We start from the raw sequence: 26,212 nt of genomic DNA on the forward strand, positions 1-26,212 counted from the left end.
GCCCCCGCCGAGCACCATGCCGCGCCACCCCCCCCCCCCGGGCCCCCCCCCCCCCCCCGCGCCCCGCCGAACCCCCCCCCCCAGCGCCGTGCCGCCGGAGCACCCCCCCGAATGCCGCGCCGCGCTCCCCCCGCCGCCCCTTACCAGGTGCCGCCCCAAGCATGTGCTTTGCTTGGAGCCGGCCCTGCTTCCAGCCACAGAGGAGGGGCGGGCGGGGGGAGAAGGGATGACCTGGCCCATGACTTAGCAGAGCTTCCTGCCACCCCGCTATCCCCTGTGTGTCTGGAAGCAGCTTGTCCCTGCCTTCCTGCACAGTGTCAAAAAGCAGCTAACACCTCCAAGCTCCTACTGGCCACCCACATAACCCAGCTGCCTCCAGCTACAGTGTGGGTAGGAAGGGGTTTAGCCCTAAGGATGCACTGTGCACCAGGGCCCAGGGAACCTGATTGCACAGGCTTCCAGGAACCCGGCCAGAGGTTTCTCAGCAGGGGAGGGTGCCTTGGGGATGGAGCAGCCCCACGCTTCCTGGGGGCAGGACCCAGGGCAGGGGTGTGAAGAGGGTGCTAAACCCCTATCCCAAGAGCACGTAAAGGGCCGATGGGTGGGTAGCAGAGGCGACACATAACTGGCCACTGACTGGCGCCTGCCCACACTCACCAGCCACCACAGTGTGCAGCCACCACTGGCTGTAAATGGGACGAGGAGCAGAGCCCAGCTGGCTGAGAGCCAGCATGCGGCAGGGGCTGCACTGACAGACCAGCAGGGGGATTAGCCATCCTCACACACTGCATCTTTGCCCCTTCACCTGTCTGTCACACCCACCCCCATCATCGGCCACTGGACTGCCTCGCCACCACTGGTGGGTGGGCAGCTGGTGAGCAGGGATCCAGCCAGCAGCAGGACCTACCAGTACTGATGGGGTATGGGGGGAAGGGATAGGAAATATGGGACAATTTGCCTATTTTAAAGGAAAAAGTCAGGATACCTGCAGGAGGGCTTAAATACGGGACTTAGCGTGACCAGACAGCAAATGTGAGAAATCAGGACGGGGGGAGGGGTAATAGGCGCCTATATAAGAAAAAGACCCCAAAATCGGGACTGTCCCTATAAAATCGGGACATCTGGTCACCCTAACGGGACTGTCCCTTTAAAAACGGGATATCTGGTCACCCTAAGCAGAGAAGAAACTTGAAGTGATTAAATTGATAAGTTTGAACTTATTTTTAATCTTGCTGATGGAAGAATGCAGAGTGACTGGCTGTTGAAAGAGAACCCTAGCAATCAGATATTTTTATAGATTATTATTATGGAATTTTCCGTAAACTGGCAAAATGATGTCATTGCAAAAACTTCTCACCCAGACTAATGTCACCTTCCTCAAAAGTGGTCTAGTGTCTACTTTATTATTTTTATTTTTGGAAGGGTATGTGGAAAAAGGTCACAATCTTATAGTCTCTGTGGTATGTAAAATACTGAATACTAGTACTTTGAAACTGCTGTTTTTAATGGGACTTTTCTCAAAATTGGTACTAGCTAAGGGTGATTTAACTCAAACCGGATTGAACCAAATTGAATGACTTCAAGGTAGGCCTCACATTTGATTTGTATGAAAGCCTTGGAGGGAGACACTGCAAGACATAGTAAGAAAAATTTGCAAACCAAAAGAATCAAGGACAAGGCTGAGAAGCCTCGTTTTTGGATTAAAAAGCCACCTTAGGGAAGAAGACTGGTGTTTTGAAAGCTCCAAGCCTGATCTCATTGGGGAGTGGCCAACCATCAGGCCATTTTCATCAGCCTTACCTTGCACCCGAAGGGAGCCTGCCAGCAAGAAATCGTGTGCCAGCAGAACATCACCATCTGGCTCCCTGACTGCAGGGCCAGCTCCTGCTCTGCAAGAATACAGAAGATGGTGAGAGCTGAAGAGTTTGCAATCTCCCTATTATCTTATGCCTCTGACTTTTCTTTCACTTGTTCTTGTCTTTTGTTTTTCTTAGCTGGGAGACCTCCCAGGCTATTTAGCCTTTTTATTTTTTCAGGGTGTGAAAGTGTGGCTGTGTGCATGCATGAGAGAGAGCACCCATGTATATCAAAGAGGAATCTGAACATAAAGAATGAAGTGATCGTTCAGATCAAGAAGGTAGTGTGGATCGTGATGAGGTATAAAGCCATTATAAGGACTCACGAGGCCTGTCTACACTAAGGAAATTTCCCAAATTATAATTGTTTTTTTAATAATCAATTGAGTTTTAAAACTGGCTGGAATAGACCTTAAGATGGTATTGTAACTGATTATTTTAAAATGGCTGCCTGAACCCAGTCTACACAACAGCTCCAATCAATTTTTAAAACTGCATTAGCCAAACCAGTAACATATTTTATCCCCCAGTTAAAGTTTTTGGCTTTCACCCTGCACTGAGAACTGCACAAGGGGACATGTATGCATCTGCTAAGACTAATGATTACAAGAAGGTTGTAGGGTCCTCCCACATGCTTGTCATCTTTTGAGTTTGTTGGCTCTCAGGATCTACCTGGCAGTGTGGGGAAGGTAGCGAATGTCCTTCTAATACACTCCTCACTCCCTTTCATTTTTGTATTTGTTTGGTTAATTCTTTACCAAGTCCATACAGACTTTGAAGAATATATCTTCCCTCTTCCCCCCTCCCCACCAGGGAAACAAGTCCTGAGATTGCACAAACAATCTTTTCTTTTAGAGGAAGCAAATATAAGAACATGTGCATTTCTAGTATCACTGCAGTAATGTATTACAAATGACCGCTGGGAAAATTACAGGTGTAATGTACTATATATATAATCTGAGAGGAGTGAGAAAACATTAATTACAGGCATTGGTGCAGTAAATTAATTTATACACTTTGCTAGTTTTGCACAAAGAGTAATTGTTCTCAATATTTGTTGCAAAGATTGAGGTTTGATACTTGATTTTTTTTTTCTTTGCAACATGAAACATTTGTTTGAATAAATCTAATGTGGTGTGGAATAAACAGCGTTTATTTCTTACCAATTAATGTGGAGTAATTTCTTTCTATTATAATTCTCCTGATTTATTTAAAAAAGATTTTAAGTAAATACCTAAATATTTGATAGATAGTATAATATTCTCCTCCCTCTCTTTAATATGTCCTAATTCAGAAAAGCACATATGCGTGACCTTAATTTTAAGGACATGCTTAAGTCATATTCAACTTCTATGGGAGTTAAGCATATGCTTAAAGTTAAGCAAATACCTAAATGTTTTCCTGAAAAAAGATACTTTCTTGAATCAGGGTTGAATTTTAAGTAATTTCTGTTTTACGCTTTTGCCCTTATTCATTTAATCTCCTGGCAGCTAGAATTTCTTTTTGTAACTGCCAATGGAGTCCTAATATTGACATTTATTACATAATTATGAACCTAGTAAAATCTGGAATTGGACTATATTTCAATAAACAAGCAAACAATAAAACATAACAAGGTAATGGAAAAAGGTTTGTGGTTAGTTACTCTTAGGGTTACCATACGTCCGTTTTTTCCCGGACATGTCCGGCTTTTTGGTAATCAAACCTCCATCCGGGGGGAATTGCCAAAAAGCCGAACATGTCCAAGAAAAATACCACCGGCCGGGCACTTCCCCTCCCGCGGCTGCTGTGCTCCTCCCCTGACTCTTCGGCTCTGTTTAAGAGCTGAGCTGCCCGAGCACTACCGGCTTCGGGCAGCACCCCATGTATCCAGACCCTGAGCCGCTGGCTGGGCACTTCCCCTCCCGGACTCTGGGGGGCGCAGGGTCCAGAGGCATGGGGGCTGCCCAAAGCCGGTAGCACTCGGGCAGCTCAGCTCTTAAACAGAGCCGAAGAGTCAGGGGAGGAGCACAGCCCCCGGAGCCCGGGAGGGGAAGTGCCCGGCCGGGGGCACAGGGTCCGGAGGCATGGGGGCTGCCCGAAGCCTGAGCGCTACTGGCTTCATGGTTTGCCGGGCAGCCTCCAGACTCTGTGCCCCTGGCTGGGCGCTTCCCCTCCCGGGCTTCAGCTGCACTGGGGAAGCACCGGCCGGGGGCGCAGGGTCTGGGGGCTGCCTGGCAAACCGTGAAGCCAGTAGGAGGGGGCAGCCCTTTTCGCGTGGCTGGGAGGGAGGAGGGGGAGTTAGAGCGTGACTATGGGGAAGGGGCGGAGTTGGGCAGGGAAGGGGCGGAGTTGGGGCGGGGCCGGGATGGGAAAGGGGCGGGGCCAGGGCCCCATGGAGTGTCCTCTTTTTTATTTTTTAAATATGGTAACCCTAGCTACTATCAGCTGAAACTGTATCAGCTAATCAGTTGTTCCCTTTCCTATTGCCAATTTTATAATTCAATATATAAAGATAGATTATGGCACTTTCACAATTTTCCTGGGGTTCATTATCAGGAAAATCTTCCTGATATTCAGCCAACATTTGCTCTGTCAATCTCATCTTGTTACTGTTAATTAAACATTCTTGTGTCATCCAAAATTCCTCTCCATTCTTAGAATTTGTAGACTGTACAGGGGGTTCATAAAGCTAGTTAGGTTCCTAACTCCACTCCTTAACTTTTGATCCTACAAACCTGATGAATGTGTCTAACTTAACCCACATAAATAGTGTTGCTGAAGTAGTGTGTTGTTGTTGTTGTTGTTGTTTTGTACTGGCTGGCATATCTTATTTTGGTCTGGGGTCTGAAATTTTTTAAACTAATATAATGTATGGACACAGTTATATTGGTATAAATGTGCTTTAGGCTGGTATAGCTTTTCCGCTTTCCATATGAGAATAGTTATACTTTGCTAGTTTCCATACTGGACCATAGTTTTTTGTTGAGTACCCAAAAACAGTCTTTCATGTCTGAGATTCTGAGCAGGGATCCAAATTAAGCTTCTGGTCCCTTCCCTTCCCCCCACTCTTTTTTTTTTTTTTTTTAAGATCTCCTTGAACTTTTTGGATGCCCTAAAGACTGAATTGTGACTATCCCTGCTTAGACTCTGCTTTTTTTCTTGAATGTTGAATATGAACACATTGTCATATATTAATTCTAGCTTAGTGTGCGATCGTTGTAATGGAAGCCATCACATATTTTAAAATTCTTTTAACGGATGCATGAACTCATTAGCCTTCTTGCTTTTTAGTTAGAGCATATGTGGCTTGGGTATTGGTCTATTAATCATGAGAACCCAAAGGCCTGTCTTGATTTAAGAACCCTGAACTCTCCATTAAACTAACTTCTATCTGTCAGTCATTACATTAATGATATGATTAACGTACACACAAACTATGTTAAAGTAATGTTAAAGGATTTAAACTCAGGAAAGAGAGAACATTCATAAGGAAGATTTCTGCTTTGCTCTCTGCTCACAGATGATTGCCTAGGTATTGCAAATATTCTTCTACAATGGGAAGAAAAATAAAGCCAAGAAAAATCCACAAATGGTCAATATTGTGTCATTCCAATAACATACAGCTCATTATTACCAAGATATATATGATAATTAGAAATCAATGCATTAAGTGGTTATAACTCAATTCAAAATCCAAATTCAGTGTAGAATTAAGGTTAGAAAATTAAGCATAAAAATACAGGAAATTCCTAAAAAAGCTAAGATTTCTATGGAAATATTAAATCAAACTATGTAAATTTTCTGCATACATTTAACAGCACAAATGAATATGCTAAAGATATATTATACAAGGAAAGCAGGAATAGAAAGTACCACATAAGGTTACACTTTACAGTCAACATGTATAAGTTAACATTATTGTAGACTGGGCACCAGCATATTTAGCCCACACTAACTGGATGTAACTCCACAGAAGCTGGCTTTGAATTTCTCAACTTCTGGGCATATTTGTTTTCTGAATCTGAATAGTACAATAAATAAGTGACACCCGTTCATGATCAATAGAGTAAAATGTTCTGGAGGAGGGGTGAGAGTGAGAGAATATTCAAAGAGGGCTGTGCAAACAATGTAAATTCCAACGTTAGAACACTAAACAGATTTTCTTCAAACTTAAAGAGTTTCTCCTTTGTCAAGTGAAGACTTCAATATGGAAGCCAAATATTAAGTTTATAATATCAGCTATATTTGAATTGTGCAAATTCTACAATTTAAATCCAAATATACAAATATATTTTCCCCTTCTTGGCCAAGACTTACCCCAATACAGCTTTTCATCCCAGGCTCTCAAAGCACTTTAAATACACTAAATGAACTTACAACATTCTGCTGGGAAATGTATGGTGTTCATCAGTTTAAAACCATAAATCTAGAAGTATGGAAACTGGGTAAATGTTGACTTCTTAATGGTAAACATTATTATATGCACTATGGATGTGTAAGTGCGGAATAAAAAGATTAAGGCATTGATGTGCTCAGTGTTGCAACACCTAACTGATTTAGGAGACTAAGCCTCATTTTCAGAAGTTATCTGGGCACTTAGAAGCCTAAATCCCAATGGGATTTTGTCTCAAGTGCCTAAATCTTCTTTGAAATTAAATTTAGGCTCCTTATCAGTTAGCCATTGAAACACTGATTGCAGCATAAGAAGATAAGAACAGCCATACTGTGTGAGACCAAAAGCCTATCTAGCCTAGTATCCTGTCTTCTGACAGTGGCCAATGCCAGGTGCCCCAAAGGGTAATCGTCAAGTGACCCATTCCATGTTGCTCATTCCCAGCTTCTGGCAAACAGAGGCTGGGGACGCCATTCCTGGACCTATCCTCCATGAATTTATCTAGTTCCCTTTTGAGATCTCTTATAGTCTTGACCTTCACAATATCCTCTGGCGAGGAGTTTCACGGGTTCCCTGTGCGCTGTGTGAAGAAATACTTCCTTTTGTTTGTTTTAAAGCTGCTACCTATTAATTTCATTTGGTGACCCCTAGTTCTTGTGTGATGAGAATGAGTAAATAACACTTCCTTATTTACTTTCTCCACACCAGTCATGATTTTATAGACCTGTATCATATTCCCCCTTAGTCATCTCTTTTTCCAACCTGAAAAGTCCCAGTCTTATTAGTCTCTCCTCATACGGAAGCTGTTCCATACCCCTAATCATTTTTGTTGCCATTTTCTGAGCCTTTTCCAGTTCCAACATATATTTTTGGGGGGATGGTGTGACCACATCTGCATCCAGTATTCAAGATGTTAGCGTACCATGGATTTACATAAGCAATATGATCTTTTCTGTCTTATCTATCCCTTTCTTAATGATTCCCAACATTCTTTTTGACTGCCGCTGCACATTGAGTGGATGCCTAAACCTTTTAAAATCTGTTCCTAAGTGATGTGTCCAAGGCCAGTGTGTGAGTGAATGGAGAGCCAAGTACAGAACCTAACAGCCTTGGGATTGAAGTCCTGGTCCCACTGATATCAGTAGCAAAGCTCCTGTTGATTTCAGTGGAGTCTGAATGTCACTCATGACGTATAGTTCTATACTCTCTACATATAGATCCACAGTTAAGTAGTATTTATCTGTCTGATTCCTGTCAAGCTCAGAGACACTGAGGTATAAGCAAGTTTGTGCCAGAAGTATCTTTAGAACTGGACTGAGACTACTAAACAGTCAGCACTGGATTTGGTTATATGGAGGTGAGATATCAACATTTCATCCAGTTCCTTGAATCATCCTGTGACATACTATACCTTGGGGGAATGTCTTGTAACCTCTATATTCCTCATTTTTTAATATAATTGTGATCTTACCTTACAAGGCATGCTTTATATGTACCAGGGAAAAGGTTATGCTCTGCTAAAAGCCATTTCTCTGTACATATATGTATATCATTAATGCATATGAAGTTATGAGAATTGTGCTGTATGATGGTCACTGAAACATGCTGTAAGTTGGGGGATCAGCCAGATATTAGCTCCCAAGAGGCAGCAGCAAGGAAAGTAACCAACACCCAGGCGGGGTGTCAAACAACCCATCAACAACCATTGTCCAGCAAGGGAGCTACAATTCAGTGACTCACCTGCATGAGGCCACACCAGGAGAATTGCTTGACCTTGCCTGGAGACTCAGTAATGCCCCCAGACATGCCTGGACTTATGCTCCCCAGGCACATAGGACTGAGAATATAAAACCGATACAGTGGCCACATGCTGGGCTTTTCTCCTTCACCCACCTACACTTCAGGCAACAAGGACACTCTGAAGACTCCAACTGAGGGGATTGGCCCAGATTACAAGGATGAAATTGATGCACTATGAACTGCAATATCCAGTGAGGTGAGAAAAACTGCTCACTCTAGATATTGCCCAGTTTAATAGGGTTGAGAATTTAGACTGCATGCTTATATTTTCTTTTTGGTAACTAACTCAGGCAAAAAGTCAATTGCTTAATATCACTTAAAATCTATCATTTGTAGTCAATAAAATTGTTTATCTGTTTATCTTTACCAGTGAGCTTGCTTGAAGTGTGTGGTAAATCTGTTCAGGTCTTGCAAAGGCTGGTGTATATCCACTTTCAATTGATGAAGTGGTGAACCAATTAATGAATCTGCATTGCTCATCTTGAGCAGTGTAAGACTGTATATTCATGAGGTGCAAGGCTGGTAGCTGGGGGGATTTGTCTGGTGCCTTTCCCTGTGTGATTCCTGAGTGGCTCTGGGAGCATTCATGCAGTCTATCTGGGTGTGGAGCTCCACATGCAGTTGTGCTGAGTGATAACAGCGCCTGGAGGGGTTTGCTGCTGGTCACTAGCAAGGCATTGTGAGAGACAGCCCAGGCTGGAGAGAGTTAAGGGGGTACAGCAGTCCCACAGTCCCAGTCTGCACCCTGGGGATTCTGTCACACATCTCATCCTCCTAGAGCCTTCCTTTAAATAGTTTTATCCATTTTGTCTCCATCCTAAAATACAGGGGCCCAATTTTGCGCATACGCTCACGTGCACATACACATACACATTCTGTACTCACATGAGCAGCCCATTTATTTCACAGGGAGTCATGGGGCTATTTGCATGAGCAAAGGTTCCTGGATCTGGCCTCAAATCAACACACTGGTGTAGAATCCAATACAGCATATGCTTAACTTTAAATGCTCAAGTAGTTCAACTGTTGCAGTGCAACTACTGGAATTAGGTCATAAAAGTTCTACCAAATATCCTTATTCTCTGGGTTTTTTACTGTACATTGTTTGTTTCATATTTTAATGTATAAGAGAATTCATATAAATAATGCAGAATCAATATCAGGCTTCATTGAAGTTCAGCAATAGGAAATTTATTTTAAATGCTGTATTGATTTCTCTATTGCAATGTGTATTTCCCCTTAAACCTAGAAATTGTTCACAAATCCTAATGCATTAATTAGGACTGTTCTTAAAAGCTTTAATCCTTGCCCTTACACTTGTAACATTTAAGTTAAAAAAAACTTCTTTAAAAATGGCTTGTTCACTGAAAAGGATTGTCTAAAGTGCAATTAAAATATCATTAAATATTAGGCACTAATTTATTAAAATGATATACTCAACTATTTTATTTTATCAATAAAAAACAGGATTTGGGTCTGTATTGGGAAATTGGATTTAGAGCTCGGTGAAGAAATTTCTATGGAACTGTTTTCTGTTGGAATATGAATTTCTATCTAAATTAAAACACTTAAGATTGAGTTGATTTTCACTGGAATTTTGTTCAGAAGAAAATTAGGAAAATGTTCTGACAATGCTAAAGCATTCCATTTTGATAGTTTCAGAATGAAATGTTTTGATTTTTAATTTTGGGATTTATTTTTATTTTTATATTATAAGTGAGCAAAAAAGGCCTGCAAACATATAATAGAAGATGTACTCTTTTGTAAACTTGAACCATTTTGTGTGACTGGGGTCAGAAAATACCAGTTTCTTACTAGCACTCCTGGATGTCATACCTCTATACAATATCTAAGCATGTATACCACCATTATCAGTGTACGGTGTGTGCTTACTTGGTGATACGTGATTAGTGTGGAAAATGCATATTGTGCTGTAAGACCTGATTCTGCCATCTTGGCTTTCAGAAGTACTGAGCACCTACTATTTCCCTTGATTCTAATTGGAATCAAGGGAAATAGTAGGTGCTCAGTACTTCTGAAAGCCAAGATGGCAGAATCAGGTCTTACAGCACAATATGCATTTTCCACACTAATCACGTATCACCAAGTAAGCACACACCGTACACTGATAATGGTGGTATACATGCTNATTGGAATCAAGGGAAATAGTAGGTGCTCAGTACTTCTGAAAGCCAAGATGGCAGAATCAGGTCTTACAGCACAATATGCATTTTCCACACTAATCACGTATCACCAAATAGGTGATCTAGAGTTCTTTAAATCAGACCCAAGGGGGTGGGGGTCTCAAGTGATAACCATTGAAAAATCTGGCCCAAGTAACTTGCCCATGATCACAGAGGACATCGGTTTTTAAAGGTATAAGTAGAAGGAACTCTATGGAAAAGCTGGGAACTGAGACCAGGTCTTTGATACTATTGTACTAAATTCCCAAGAATTCCAGTATCTTTTCTAGAAGAGTTTGAGGCATGGAGACATGTCAGAATTTTTAGATGTGTGTCTGCTATTTTCAAATAGATTTAAATGTTTTTAAAAGGAGGTTGAACTATGAGTGCATTATCTGCAGTTTAATAATCTGACATATGATGATCCTGCAAAACATGATAATCTGAGGTATGTATAAAATGGACTAATGTGAACTGAGCAAGAACTCCAGCATATGTATAATTGTTTTATTATTATTTTCTTGTTATGCAAAGTCAGTGCTCAGGGCACTGCAGATATTTAGAATTTGAATTTCTATAATGATCAGAATATATAAAACCAAGTGTTTGCAATATAATGATAACGTTATAAAGTTTAAACTAAAGAAAACCCTTTTGTGAACTTTACTTAAGGGGCTTGATTTTTAGTACAATCAATTATTGTAATCTCAATCTCTCAAATAAATCCCAGCCTTCTATTGTCTGATTAGCTTTGAAGTAATTCATTTCCTCTAGCTGAGGGTTTGGCTGCTTTTTACTTCCAGTATTTGCTTCAACCTTTGCTGAATTGGAGAATATTCAGGACTTTAGTTTAAGATTTTCTTGCAGGAAACATAGTATATAATAAGTAAATGATTTACTTATAAAATGTGCTGATGAAATGCTAAAAGTGTGTATTAAGGCTATGAATAGATTAATTAAATAAAAGAGAACTGACTCAATCAATGAAAGGGCTCTAAATCTTCATCCCAGAAAAGAATCCCAAACCCTACCCCAAGCAAAAGCCTCTGAATGGACAGACCTTGCAGCGTGCTTAAAAATCAACAAACTTGAATTTTGTTGGACCAGTGAGGTAAAATGAACCCCAAAGCACAGGGCCCTTGTTGCACATATGTTGCTCACAGTTTCCTGATAATTTAACACAGGAGCTGTTAATTTTCCCACCTCAAGATTTGTAGGGAAAACTCACAGGCTTAGATGCACAGAATTGCAAAGAACAGTGTACTTCCCATTGTGAAACTCTTCATGGATGTGAGTGATCAAGTGGTCAGCTGGGGGCATGCCCTCCAGCAATCCCCAGCTGGTCTATTTCCTTTCACAGGAATCCTCTTTCACACACAAACACTTTCTTGTGCCTAACTCTGATGTACATAGGGACCCTTCAGCTCTTCCTCTGTATTGGCCCTCCCAGAATTGGCCAAAAATCTTCCTCCCTGACTGTAATTCCTCTTCAACTTGTCTTAGTGTTGTCTTTCATCCATCTCACCTTTACACCTGGCTGTACCCAAAATTTTTCTCCCAAGTTTAGAGGTTTTCTTCCATAGAGTCCCCTGCCTCACTCCCAAAATTTCTATATTGCGCGCGCTCTCTCTCTCTCTCTCTCTCTCTCTTCTTCCCCACAATGGCTCCATTGCGGAGAGGAGAGGCAGTTGGCTTCCTGGCTGTCTAGTGGACAATTTACAGGGGAAAGCCCATCACTTCACTGTATCCCTGATGCCTGCAAGATTCTGGTGGGGATGTGCAATATCAGGGCTAAAGGAAACAGATGCATGTGTCATGTGATTTGCATAACACTTGCCACGCCTGGAGATGTCCTCAAAAGTTTGGATGCCTATCTGAATGCCAGGAGCTTACAAACTTAGCAATGAGATCTCACAAGAGCAGTCAGTCAGGGGATCATCATACCTCCTGCTTCCACTGGTGAGGAAGTAGTGCTAGGGCCCTGTTGCAAAAGAGTTCTATACATGCCTTCCTCCCTCCCCCATAGCAATCCTTTTACAAAGAAACCTCCATTTAGCAATGCATCCTCAAGATATGAACAACCTTTCCAAGCTGGAATTCCTGCTAGCTATGAGAACCTGTAATTCAAAGGGACCTACATCAGTTAATTCAGAAAGAAAGAAAAACTTCCCTCCAACCCTGTAAAGTTTTCTATTGGCAGCACTTTACTTCACGATTCCCTAGACAGCAATGATCTATATAAAAAACAGGAGTACTTATGGCACCTTAGAGACTAACAAATGTATTTGAGCATAAGCTTTTGTGGGCTACAGCCTACTTCATCGGATGCATAGAATGGAACATATAGTGAGGAGATATATATACACACACAGAGAACATGAAAAGGTGGGAGTTGCCCTACCAACTCTAAGAGGCTAATTAATTAAGCTGAGCAATTATCAGCAGGAGGAAAAAAAACTTGAATTAATATGCAAACTAGATACCATCAATTTAGGCTTGAATAGAGACTGGGAATGGCTGAGCTATTACACACATTGAATCTATTTCCCCATGTTAAGTATCCTCACACCTTCTTGTCAAACTGTCTGAAATGGGTCATCTTGATTATCACTACGAAAGTTTTTTGTTTTTTTTTCTCCTGTTGGTAATTGCTCATCTTAATTAATTAGCCTCGTAGAGTTGGTAGAACAACTCCCACCTTCGCATGTTCTCTGTGTGTGTGTGTGTGTGTGTGTGTGTGTATGTATGTGTGTGTATATATATATATATATATATATATACACACTATATATATATATATATATATATCCTTACTATATGTTCCATTCTATGCATCCGATGAAGTAGGCTGTAGCCCACGAAAGCTTATGCTCAAATAAATGTGTTAGTCTCTAAGGTGCCACAAGTACTCCTGTTCTTTTGGCGGATACAGACTAATACGTCTGCTACTCTGAAACCAATGATCTATTTGTATACTTCATATCTCCTATTTTATGGATTGCTTCTGAATCAGTTAAATCTTTCCCATCCATAGATACTTGAGCTCTACAGGCAATTACAAAGCATGATTTCTGGTTCATAGTTAACACCCTAATGACAAAAAGTAAACTGCCTAAACAGTTTGGAAATCCACTAATGATATGACCTATTTCACTTGCATGATAGTTAGGAACACCTTGGATTTTTCCGTATCTTTTATAGATAAGTATGATATATTAGCTGTTGGACTGGGGATTTTAGATGTAAATTATATATGTGACAATTTGGTTTCAAAAGGCCAGGTTTTCAAATGCTTAGCATCTACAACTGGGGCCAAAATTTCAAAAGAATTCACCTTTTATTTAGTAAACTTTAATAAGGACCATTTTTCCCCAAATAACTCCGCATTCAGCAGCTCCCATTGTGACACTTAACAGCCAGATTTTTCAAAGGAGTTCAGCATCCAATATCCTTAAATCTATTGAAAATCTGGTCACTTATTTTGGTGCTGAAATGGAAGCTGAGATCTTTTGAGAATCCACCTGGCTGATAGTGCACATGAAGGATGATAATTTTAAAGCGGGGGAGGGGGAAGCATTTCTAGCAATGGAAGATTTACTAGGAGTGGATGCTACAGGTACTAACATTTAGGAGAGAGAACAGTCCAGTGATATCTTGCCAGTAACATAAAAGAGAGAGAAAGGAACTACTCATAGCACTTTTAGATCCTGGACCTGATCCTTTACTCTGTTACAAAGGTTTTACAGTGATGTAGCTCACTGAAGTCACTGGAGCTATATTGGAATAAGGGAGTGGTGTATCAGGCAACCTGTCTTTTGCTTTTCAACACACACACACACACACAAAAATTCAACTCCTGTGCTTGCTGGATGACTGTCTCCTGTATGTAAGCTCTTCATCTGATAAGAAAATCTTGGTGTTAATCAGAAGGTAAGACTGTGTTATTTCCATGCTTGCATATTCTGGTAGTAGAATGGGATATGAACCCATGGTCCCATAGATACTCCTCTTGTAGTGCGGGTGATTTACACAGAACTCTTTCAGATACTCACCATTTCATAGTCTAACTGTGAAGGGTATATCCTTTGAATTCTTTCTTGTACAGACCTTTTCTGTTCACTGGAGAAAAGCTGAGATACTAATGGCACAGTTTCACAATCAGTGTGGAATAGAATGCTCACCAGCCTTTGATAAAGAGCTTTTTGCAATTGCTTGATAGTATGCAGGTATAAACATTGCTTAGTGAACATTGCTTAAAATAATTTCAAACTATATAATCTGCCACTGGCATCAGAACCATTGCCAAGAATGTTGGGCCCATGAGCTGTACATTTACACGTAGGTAGTAGAACACAGATAAGGATCCAAGCATGAGGAATCAATCTCTAAGGAAGAGAATACTTCTGTAGTTAAGACTTCGGTTTATTCTGTTGTTCCTCTTTACAAAATGATGTAATTTGTTAACAACCCTACAGGACCTGGCATTCTAAGATTGTACAATGTGGTCTGTGTAAATAAAGATTAGACGCTATTGAAAATTGCTATTCTTCTTCGAGTGCTTGCTCATATCGATTCCAATTAGGTGTGCGCGCGCTGCATGCACAATCGTCGGAAGATTTTTACCCTAGCAACTGTCGGTGGGTCGGCTGAGGCGCCCCCTGGAGTGGCGCCCTTATGGCGCCGGATATATGCCCCTGCCGACCCAGCGCCTCCTCAGTTCCCTCTTACCGTCCGTGACAGTCATTGGAACTGTGGGAGCGGCATAGCTGACCTCCACATCCCTAGCTTACTCGTTGTAGTATAGATAGTTCTTTAGTGTAGTTTATCAGTTTTTGGAGATATAGTGTATATAGTATATATAAGTTGAGGAAACGGGGTTTATCCCCATTCCTTCCCCCGATACCAGGGCTCACGCCCAAGTCTCCGGGTTACAAACCTTGCTCGGCCAGTCTCAAGCCGATGCCTATTGGAGATCCCCACGACTCCTGTTTGAAGTGCCTAGGGGAATCTCATCAGCCTGATAAGTGCCGCATTTGCAAGGCTTTCAAGCCTCGGACAAAAAAGGAGGGGGACTTCCGTCTAAAACAGCTCCTGATGGAGGCAGCACTTAGTCCAGTGCCCTCAGCACCGCGCGCAGACTAGGCACCGTCGGTCCGAAGCGTGCCTCCGGCACCAGAGCGACCCAGCACCAGCAAGGTCCCTCGGCACCGGACGTCTCCAGCACCGATACAGACACGGCACCGCTCGCTGTCCCCACGGCCCAAGAAGCAGCACAAACCACCTGCTGCTCCTTCGCAGTTGCAAGTACCGTCTGTGGCCTCAGTGGAGCAATGGTCCATGCTGGACCATATGAAGGTGCCAACTCTGGCACCGTTGATTCGAGTGCCCCAAGCGCTGTTGAGTCCGGTGCAGATGAGCTCCCCAGTGCACACCATGGTTGAGCTGGGCCTACTGTCCACTCCAGATACCTTCTCCACTGCTCGCGACTTGATAGCTCTGAGTGAACCTGGACCATTTCACCCTCCGGCACCGCCGGTGCGGACTGTCCCATCCATAGGGAAGCTCACCTTCATGCGACCTCCATCGCAGGGTGAAACAACTCGGCACCGCTCTCAATCCCGGTCTCGGTCACAGTCTCGGTCCTGCAGATGGTCCTGGTCGAGGCGCCGCTCTCAGTCCTGGCACCGATCTCCATCTCGGCGCCGGTCGTACTCGCGGCACCGTTCCACCTCCCGAAGGTCTCATTCCCGGTACGATCGGTACTGACCCACCTCCCGGCACCAATCCCGGCACCGCTCGTCGCGCAGCCGGTCACGGCACTGCCTCCACCATTGGTCCTCGTCTAGATCTAGATCAACCTCCCGGCACCATTATGACTGTCGGTCCTGATCCCTATTGTGGTACCGCTCGGACACCGGCACTGGTCCCCAGTTCCCAGGCGCGGACCAGTAGACCGCGACGCTTCGACGCAACAAGTGCATTCGGCACAGCCTTGGACTTCTCGTCAGAATTCGGCGTCATCCTAAGTGGCGAGTGCCTATGAGGTCCATGGCCAGGATGCGGATGTCGCTAGCCAGGGACCGGATGAAGGCCAGGATCCCGACCAGGGTCCCCCACAATGGTCCTTCTGGACCCCCTGGGCATACCACCAAGCCCAAGGTGGCCCCTCAGGAGCTTCTCGCTCGGCTCATTCGGAGCCTCGGGTGCCTGAGGCAACTGTTAGCTGTTCTCCCCCAATACCCTCTGAGACAACCACCCTACCGCCTCAACAGGCTGATGCCCCTACGGATGTAGACCTAGGGCAATTGGACCCTCCTCAACCTGACCTTCCTCAGGACCCACTAGTCCAGGGATTGTCCTCCTCATCCTCGCCTGACGAGGCAGTGGCAGGCACGTCCTACTCCGGCCCTCCACCTATAGATCTTCATGCTCACCAGGACCTACTTCGTAGGGCGGCACAGAATATGAATCTGCAGGTGGAGGAGGTAGCGGAAGTTGAGGACCCGGTGGTGGACGTCTTGTTGGCTGATGCCCCCATGCGGGTAGCTTTGCCCTTCATCAAGACCATTCAGTCTAATGCCAACACTATCTGGCAGTCCCCAGCGTCCATCCCTCCAACATCCAGAGGGGTGGAAAGGAAATACATGGTGCCCTCTAAAGATTATGAGTACTTGTATGTGCACCCCCAACCTTGCTCCCTCGTTGTACAGTCCGTAAACGAGACGGAGAGGCATGGCCAACAAGCCCCCGCCCCTAAGTCCAAGGACGCTAGGCGCCTGGATCTCTTCGGGCGTAAAGTCTACTCAACTGGTGGCCTATAGCTCAGGGTAGCTAATCAGCAGGCTCTCCTGAGTCGTTATAACTATAACACCTGGAACTCAATGGGGAAATTCAAGGAGTTGGTTCCCCAGGAGTCCAGGGATGAGTTTGGGGCCTTGCTTGAAGAGGGCAAGAAGGTGGCAAGGACATCCCTGCAGGTGTCTTTAGATGCAGCTGACTTGGCAGCTAGAACTCTAGCCTCGGAAGTAGCTATGCAACGCATCTCCTGGCTGCAAATGTCTGGCCTTCCACCAGAACTGCAGCAAACTATTCAGGACATACCTTTTGAGGGCCAAGGGCTCTTTTCAGATAAAACTGATCCCAGACTGCAAAGTCTGAAGGATAGCCGGGCCACCATGCACTCTTTGGGCATGCATACCCCGGTAACACAATGCAGGCCCTTCTGACCCCAGCCACAGTGCACTTACCCTAACCCTCGACCACGACAGGACTTCTCAAGAAGGCGTGGTCATGGCAATAGGCGGCAACAATCTGGTCCGCAAGCAGGCCAGAATCAAGGGCCCCCTAGACCATCAGTGGGGCCCAGACAAAACTTTTGAAGCTGCGCTCGAGGACGGAGCACCAGTCTCCTCCCAGGATCCTTCCCTACCTTTCTCCAACTGCCTCTCCTCTTTCATCCCTGCGTGGTCCTGCATAATGTCGGACCGCTGGGTCCTACGCATGGTGGAAACTGGATAGCATCTCCAGTTTATTTCACCCCCCCCTTCCCACCCACCCTCCCCGTCTCTCTTCAGGGACCACTCTCACGAGCAACTCCTCTTATAGGAGGTACAGGCACTCCTGTCTATCGGAGCAGTGGAAGAGATCCCAAAGGATTTGAGGGGCAGGGGTTTTACTCCCATTACTTTCTAATTCGCAAGGCAAAGGGGGGACTACGGCCCATCCTGGACCTGCGCGGACTCAACAAATTCATGGTAAAGTTGAAGTTCCGCATGATTTCCCTGGGGACCATTATCCCTTCCCTGGATCCTGGAGACTGGTACGCCACCCTCGACATGAAGGACGCGTACTTCCACATAGCAATTTACCCGCCACACAGGTGATTCCTTCGCTTTGTGGTCAACCAGCAGCATTTCCAATTTACCGTCCTTCCCTTCGGCCTGTCCACAGCACCAAGGGTCTTCACAAAGTGTATGGCTGTCATAGCGGCCTGGCTCCGCAAACATCAAATCCAAGTGTTTCCGTACCTCGACGACTGGCTCATTCGGGGTCGGTCCAAGCTACAGGTCTCATGTTTGGTTCGTCATGAACTGCTTCAGGCAACTGGGCCTGCTGCTCAACGGCGAAAAGTCCACTTTGGAGCCAACCCAAAGAATAGACTTCATTGGGGCAGTCCTGGACTTGAATCTTGCCAGGGCGTGCCTACCGCAGACCCGCTTCCAGTCCATGATGACCATTATCCACGGCCTCCAAAGCTTCCCGACCTCGACAGCACGCACGTGCCTCAGTCGTCCACATGCCCTCGTGCACCTTCATGACCAGACATGCCAGACTATGCCTCCGCCCGTTTCAGACCTGACTCTCGTCAGTGTACCGTCCAGGCCGGGACAGTTTCGACACAGTTCTCACGATACCGACGGAGATCTTATTCTCTCTGGGTTGGTGGCTAAACCCCAGCCTTGTTTGCGGGGAAATGCCATTCCATGCCCCACAGCCCTCTCTAGTCCTCACCACGGACGCATCATCTCTTGGCTGGGGTGCTCACCTTGCGGACCTTCGCACTCAAGGTCTTTGGTCTGTGCAAGAAATAACCCTGCACATCAACATCAGAGAGCTGAGAGCAGTTCGACTGGCATGTCAGGTATTTCGCGAACATCTGCAGGGCTGTTGTCATGATCTTTACAGACAATGCAACGGCTATGTTTTACATCAACAAGCAAGGCAGAGCGCAGTCGACCCTTCTCTGTCAGGAAGCCTTACATCTCTGGGAATTTTGTATAGCCCACTCAATCGACCTGGTGGCGTCGTTTCTCCCAGGAGTCCAGAACACCTTGGCAGATCGCCTCAGCAGGTCCTGCCTGGCTCACGAGTGGTTGTTACGTCTGGACATTATCCATTCTGTTTTCTGGAGGTGGGGATTTCCTCACATAGACCTTTTCGCCTCTCACGAGAATCGGAAGTGCCAGATGTTCTGTTCTCTCCAGGGTTGCTCCCCGGGCTCCCTGTCGGACGCCTTCCTGATGCCGTGGGAAGACCACCTGCTCTATGCCTTCCCTCCATTTCCATTGGTCCACAAGGTCCTTCTGAAGTTACGCAGAGACAAGGCCCGCTTAATCTTGATCGCTCCAGCGTGGCCCAGACAACACCGGTACACCACATTCCTCGATCTGTCGGTGACTGAACCAATTCCTCTACCATTGTGGCCAGACCTGATCGCTCAGGAATACGGCAGGTTATGTCATTCGGACCTGCAGTTCCTCCACCTCACAGCGTGGATGCTGCATTGCTGACTCAATCTGAATGGCGTTGCTCCAGTTCCGTGCAGCAAGTGCTTTTGGGGAGCAGAAAGCCCTCCACTAGGTCCACATACCTGGCCAAATGGAAGCGCTTCTCCCCGCTGGTGTGCTCTGAGTAATACTATCCCTCTGGAGGTGCCAGTAACTACCATCCTAGACTATCTGTGGTCCCTGAAACAGCAAGGCCTAGCTGTCTCATCTATCAGAGTACACCTAGCAGCGATTTCAGCCTTCCACCTGGGTGAGAACGGGCGCTCGGTCTTCTCCAGTCCCATGGTCAGCAGGTTCCTCAAGGGTTTGGAATGCCTGTACCCGCAAATTCGTCATCCGGCCCCTATGTTTGACCTCAACCTAGTCCTATTTAGACTCATGGGTGCCCCTTTCGAACCGATGGCCACCTGCTCACTTCTGTACCTGTCCTGGAAAACAGCTTTCCTCATCGCTATCACATCGGCAAGACTCGGAACTTTGGGCCCTCACATTGGACCCACCGTATACAGTGTTCCATAAGGACAAGGTACAGCTGCGACTACACCCCGCCTTCCTCCCTAAGGTGGTGTCTGCCTTCCATGTCAACCAAGACATCTTCCTCCCGGTCTTCTTCCCGAAGTCACACGCTTCGCGACGGGAACAATAGCTACATTCCCTAGATGTCCGCAGGGCTCTTGCCTTTTACATTGAACGAACGAAGCCGTTCAGAAAGACGTCCCGACTGTTCGTAGCAGTGGCAGACTGGATGAAAGGCCTCCTGGTCTCTTCGCAGCGAATCTCGTCTTGGATTACCTCATGCATCCGTGCATGTTATGACTTGGCTGGTGTCCCAGCTACACGACTCACTGCCCATTCCACTCGGGCTCAAGCTTCATCCTCCGCCTTTCTGGCTCATGTGCCTATATAGGAGATCTGCAGGACAGCAACTTGGTCATCTGTGCATACCTTCGCTTCCCACTATGCCATAGTGCAGCAGTCCAGGGATGATGCAGCATTTGGTTCAGCGGTCCTTCACTCTGCGACATCTAACTCCGACCCCACTGCCTAGGTAAGGCTTGTAAGTCACCTAATTGGAATCAATATGAGCAAGCACTCGAAGAAGAAAAGATGGTTACTCACCTTTGTAACTGTTGTTCTTCGAGATGTGTTGCTCATATCCATTCCAAACCCACCCTCCTTCCCCACTGTTGGAGTAGCCGGCAAGAAGGAACTGAGGGGGCGGTGGGTCGGCAGGGGCATATATCCAGCCCCATAAGGGCACCATTCCAGGGGGCGCCTCAGCCAACCCACCGAGAGTTGCTAGGGTAAAAATCTTCCGACGATCGTGCACGCGGCGCGCGCACACCTAATTGGGATGGATATGAGCAACACATCTCGAAGAACAACAGTTACAAAGGTGAGTAACCATCTTTTACTATAAATATTAGGTGTATGAATTCAGTAAATAAAGCAGACAGGCGACTGTTGCAGAGAGGGAATGAGAATGTGATTGAATAAATAGTCAGAAATTGACAATTTCTGTCATGGCCATCACTTTCTGATACAATCACCTAGTAAAGTCCTTTTAGCTCTTCAGCTATGACATGTAACAGCTAGTGATGGACATGAACCAACCCCCTGAATCTCAATGCCACCACATATTGAGGAAGTTCAGATCAGGATCCAAACTTCTCAGTTAACTGTTCTGCATCATGGCTTGAACCACTGCCCCTAAATCAAACACTCCTGAACTTTGGGAGACTTTCGATCTGATTCAAACTTTGTAACTTGGCCTTATCATTAGAAATGAACATAGACCATGGACGAATCAGATGGGAGAGAGGATATAATGGTGAATTTTCAAGCTCCAACTTATTCTGCTTTTTGTTGTATAAAAATGTGGTGAGGGTGAGATTGGTTGATGGTATTTTTGATTCTGTTTTTTGATTCACTGGCTTCAGTCACAAGGTATATATTAAGATTCCTTCATATTAAATAAATGAAAGCACACCCGTTTGAAAGCTTGGAAAAATAGCTACTTTATGCAGAAGGGGAGTTACTGCTTTGGATTCTCTGAGGCTAAAATGTGCTTTCTCCCACCCCACTCTACTCTTGATGAGCAAAAAAACAACTGCTTTCTTGGTAGACTGTTCTGAAATAGTCAACCCCCAGCTCTGCCCTTCTCTACATCAGGAAGGATCAATAGAAGTAATACATCAAAACAGGAGAGTCAAACCACACTGTGTGGCTCATCTTGAATAAGATGATTCCCCCCGCCCCTGCATGGATGATTGCAAATCCCAGGGAAAAAATTATATGATTTGAAGAGAAACCAGAGTATTACTATAAAGAATATAAATCAGATAAACATTCTGAACTCACATTCTATCTCCTGTATTAGTAGTGGTAAGTTCATATTAATAGCTTTCATTGCATTGTTCATGTTTTAAACATGTATGGGGAAATGATCATCACCTGTCATTCTGAATATTTCCAGAGGGCATAGTAATTTCTGTCAATTACTTTACAGCCAGCTTTTGGAAATGTGTTCTGTATATACGTATTTGGTATTGTCAAGATGACACCAGAATGCTTGAGTAATGTCTTCTTTGGGAGAAGCTAAATATTAACTATCATTAACTGTATAGAAAACAAGATCACTGAAGAAATTCTTTGACTCATATTGCATATCATAACCAGAGAATCCCCTAGAATTTCAATGAGACTTGGGTACTCAATTTTACCTTAGAAAGGTCACAAAAGATACTTTCAGGTGAACAAAAATAAATACAAAAACAAAAACCCAGAATCAGTGGAGTTTAAAACATTTTCCCCAAGTTGTTTTGAGTATTTTCTTCAAGTTTTATTTTTTTATTCCTTTAATAAAAAGTTCTACTCAGACATCTCATTTTTACCACTGGGCTTCAGGAGTGTGTTGTTAGTTGCTTTAGTCTGTGCATCTTTGCTGTTAGCTTCTATTGTAGGAATATAGATTCTTTTAGAAAAATGCTAATGGTATCTAGCACTTGTACCCTTTTTGTTAAGTAACTGGAAGCTTTCTTTCTTTCTTTCATTTACTTTACAAATGCAAGCCAAATGCATTTATATATGAACAAATACATACACTGCAGGAGATGATAAAACAGCAACAGCTTTTATGTACTGAAGTTTATTTTTGACAATGGTAAAAATGTATTTATACAATATGCTCAACCTAAATCTCTTCTTTTAAAAAACAACAACTCTAAAGCAATTGAAACTGTTTCCCCAATTCAACAAAAATTAACATGCTACTACAACAGGATCAATTGGCTGGAAACTTTTCAAAAGTATAGCCTACCTAAGATTGAGTACCGTTTGTTTCATATTTCAAATAAAATATTACAATAATTTCATTGACATGTATTCCCTTTTTGTGCATCTTGTGTCTTAAAAATTCTACCTACTGCTGTCAATCTGACAACCAATTCAATTTCATTTTGCAGCTGTTTCCCAGGTAACCCAAACAGCTATGGGGCGGGGGGAAGGAATATAGTAGAAAGAAACCAGCCTTTCCACTTTGTTTCGGATACATCTGAAGTGTGAAACCCATTACCAAATATAAAGGTACAGAAAACTACTGTATTATACTCAATGGGTCAAATTCTGACTGGTTATACCCAGAGGTGCATACCAGAAAGCCTGTTTGAAAACATGCCGGAAGTTGGCTTTCTTGATTCCAGAGCCCTAAATCTACTCTACCACTGATATAGGAGAGGAACATAACCGAATGCAGCCATTGCCCAAGCAAAAGTAGAACAGGGCGCATGTACTGTATCATAGGTGTGTGTATATATATACACACACACACACACACACACACCCCTATCTAAGTACTTCTATGAACCCCCCTCTGTCTCCACCATTACATCTGACAAGTTTCAGAGTAACAGCCGTGTTAGTCTGTATCCGCAAAAAGAAGAACAGGAGTACTTGTGGCACCTTAGAGACTAACAAATTTATTAGAGCATAAGCTTTCGTGGACTACAGCCCACTTCTTCGGATGCATATAGAATGGAACATATAATGAGGAGATCTATATACACACATACAGAGAGCATAAACAGGTGGGAGTTGTCTTACCAACTCTGAGAGGCCAATTAATTAAGAGAAAAAAAACTTTTGAAGTGATAATCAAGCTAGCATCTGAGCACTTCATAATCGTTAATGTTTTAGAGCTATTCAGAATATTTTTTTCCTTAACTTTTGATTGAAAAATTTGAGTGAAATTGTTTTCAATTTCTGGTTAAACTTTTTATTTTCTGAGTTTGATGTTTGTTGGTGAGAAGGTAAAATCCTCTGTAGAAAGCAGACATTTTTCATGAGGGGTTGGAGGTGGGAAAGTGTACTCATGTTGTACTCATACCAACTCAGGGTAAGAGTGGCAGACACAGGCTCATAGTTGTCTAATTCTGTGCTAATATGAGATCTATAAAGAACAAAAACTTGTCAGCCACTTTCAAAGAGATTGCCACAGGGAGTTTTTAAAAAATGATAGAGAGTAGGACTATAGCTGAAACTCAGATTTCTATACTAATGTAACATCCATCATATATGGTCAGATCATTATTTAACTCTCTGCTTGGGGGTGTTTTAAATAGCTACAGTGAAAGGACTACATTTTTTTCTTTTGATTTTTGTATCCTGAACATACAAATAACTTACTGTGTAGGCCAGCTAAGACAAAAAATATCACTTCAATGTGCTTGTACCAGGGTTTGAACCAAACAAGTAATAAAGGTAAAACTACCAGACATTTAAAAAGTGTTAACTTTTTTTTTTTTTAATCAAGAGGAACCAATTCACTGCGAGATGCTATATCACACATTCCATTGAAGCCTACAGAATGGGGATCAATGACCTGAAGTATTGCAATATGGAACAGATAACATTAGGGAAAGACAAATGAAGACAGAAAGGTTTGCTCTCCATGGCTATGCTTGTAATTGATGTCATGTTGGATTTAATTGTACAGGGCCTGATACAAAGCCCATTGAAGTCAGAGGGAGTCTTTACATTGACTTTAGTAGGCTTTGGATAGGTCCATGGTGAATAATCATGACTTAACCTCAAAAGGAGTTCAGGTTTGGATAAGGACGCACAAGTTTGAAAGTTTATCTGAAGACTCTTTGTGTCTCTTAGGCCTGTAAACTTTCGCCACCTGTAAACTCATTACCCTAAGATCTATAGGACAGGTAGACTGGGTAAGACTCTGATCCTGTCCCCATATGCCAAGGAAAAGGGTCAGAGCAATGTAAAGGGGTCCTGAAAGCCCTGTATCCAGGTGTAGGAAGATCTCCCTGGCAGTCACTGTAGAAGATAGCCATAAAGCTGCCTCCTAAGGACCCCCCTCACAGTCCTGGTGTAGGGGGTATGCTGGAGACCGGGTGAAGGAGAGGCGGGTGAAGGGTGAGGCTGCAAAACAGCACACTGGCTCCTCCGAAACAAGATGGTGGCGCTGAGCACTGGAGTGGGTTGGCACCTCTAGAGCTGGCAGGTTCTACAATGGGGTATCATGAGGAAGTAGTGGATCTCTAGGGGAATCCTAGAAATATGGGCTCCCTTGATAAGACTGGTAAGAATCTTTGGTACTTGATAAGTGGGTGCTCCTGCCTGGGGAGATGTGATGAAACTACAGGCTGAAGTGGACAAAAATGGAAAAAAATTTGATACAAGATTCAAAACATTTGGCTGTGGATAGACAACTGCCTCAAGCTCACTGGCCATGGAGTGGATTAAAGGAAAAACTGTTGGTAAAGACTTGACTATCAGAAATTTTGATATTGCTAAAGAACTCTGCAGTTCTCCAGTTAAACTACTCTGCTCTATGCTGGCAAAAGATGAAATCAACGTTGCCTTGACAGATTACAAGTTGAAATAGGATCCTAAGAAAGAACTGCCAGAGAAGAAATCAGCCAGAGCCTAAATTTAATGTGTGAGACTATAAAGCTTGCTCTCTCATTCCATTTAAATTTGCTGTGCAATGACTTTAGGGATGGGAACCAGTGCACTAATAAATGAAGCTATAGGATATGCACATAAGATACTCACAATATTCCACTGTTCCAAATGTATTAAACCACTGTTGTCATGCTCAAATTATTGGAACCTCTTCTTCAGCTTATTTCAGCACAGACTACTCTCCTGTCTTGATTTCATATGACGTGAATGGGTGAGGGAAGCAATTACTGAGTTCTGATGTGACAATTTTCAGCAAAGAAAATCCTGGGGTTTCAAATGTTGGAAGGGCTGAATTTCATAGAGTAAATGTGTAGTTTTGCCTAAAATTTTGTACAGAAAAGGACTGTATTGCAAAGTGTTTTGCCTCAGCCTGAATGTTTATGCAAGAAATTGCAGATCAGTTTTGTTGCATATGTTATGCATTAATAGATACTGAACAATCTATGGTCAAAAAAACACAACAAAACAGCAGCAGCGTGAAGGTTCCAGGTAGCGGTGTGGCCCTACAGTGGCCTGAGGAGGCTGCCATAATACCATGTCTTTATATGAGTTCAGCATTGTCCTCCATGAAGTTAAGAGCCACGTGACAGGGTGCTCCTATTGGTAGCCAGGAAGTGCTACTAAAGGACCTCCCCCAGCCTAAGGGGAAGATCCACAGGACTGAAAACCAAATGATTCCGGGGGACAACTAATGAGATAACAGGGACGGGAGTGAGGTCAAAGGGTCAAACG

At 43.9% G+C, this 26,212-nt stretch overlaps 2 pseudogenes; one reads left to right on the plus strand and one right to left on the minus strand.

Annotated features, from left to right (window-relative positions):
- Window positions 1-17,716, minus strand: part of LOC117882086 — a 68,688-nt pseudogene extending 50,972 nt beyond the window's left edge.
- Window positions 17,717-24,455: 6,739 nt separating this feature from the next.
- Window positions 24,456-25,445, plus strand: LOC117882087 (annotated as a pseudogene).
- Window positions 25,446-26,212: the final 767 nt, after the last annotated feature.

The sequence above is a fragment of the Trachemys scripta genome, chromosome 8 (genome assembly GCF_013100865.1).
Source record: "Trachemys scripta elegans isolate TJP31775 chromosome 8, CAS_Tse_1.0, whole genome shotgun sequence".
NCBI classification, from domain to species: domain Eukaryota; kingdom Metazoa; phylum Chordata; order Testudines; family Emydidae; genus Trachemys; species Trachemys scripta.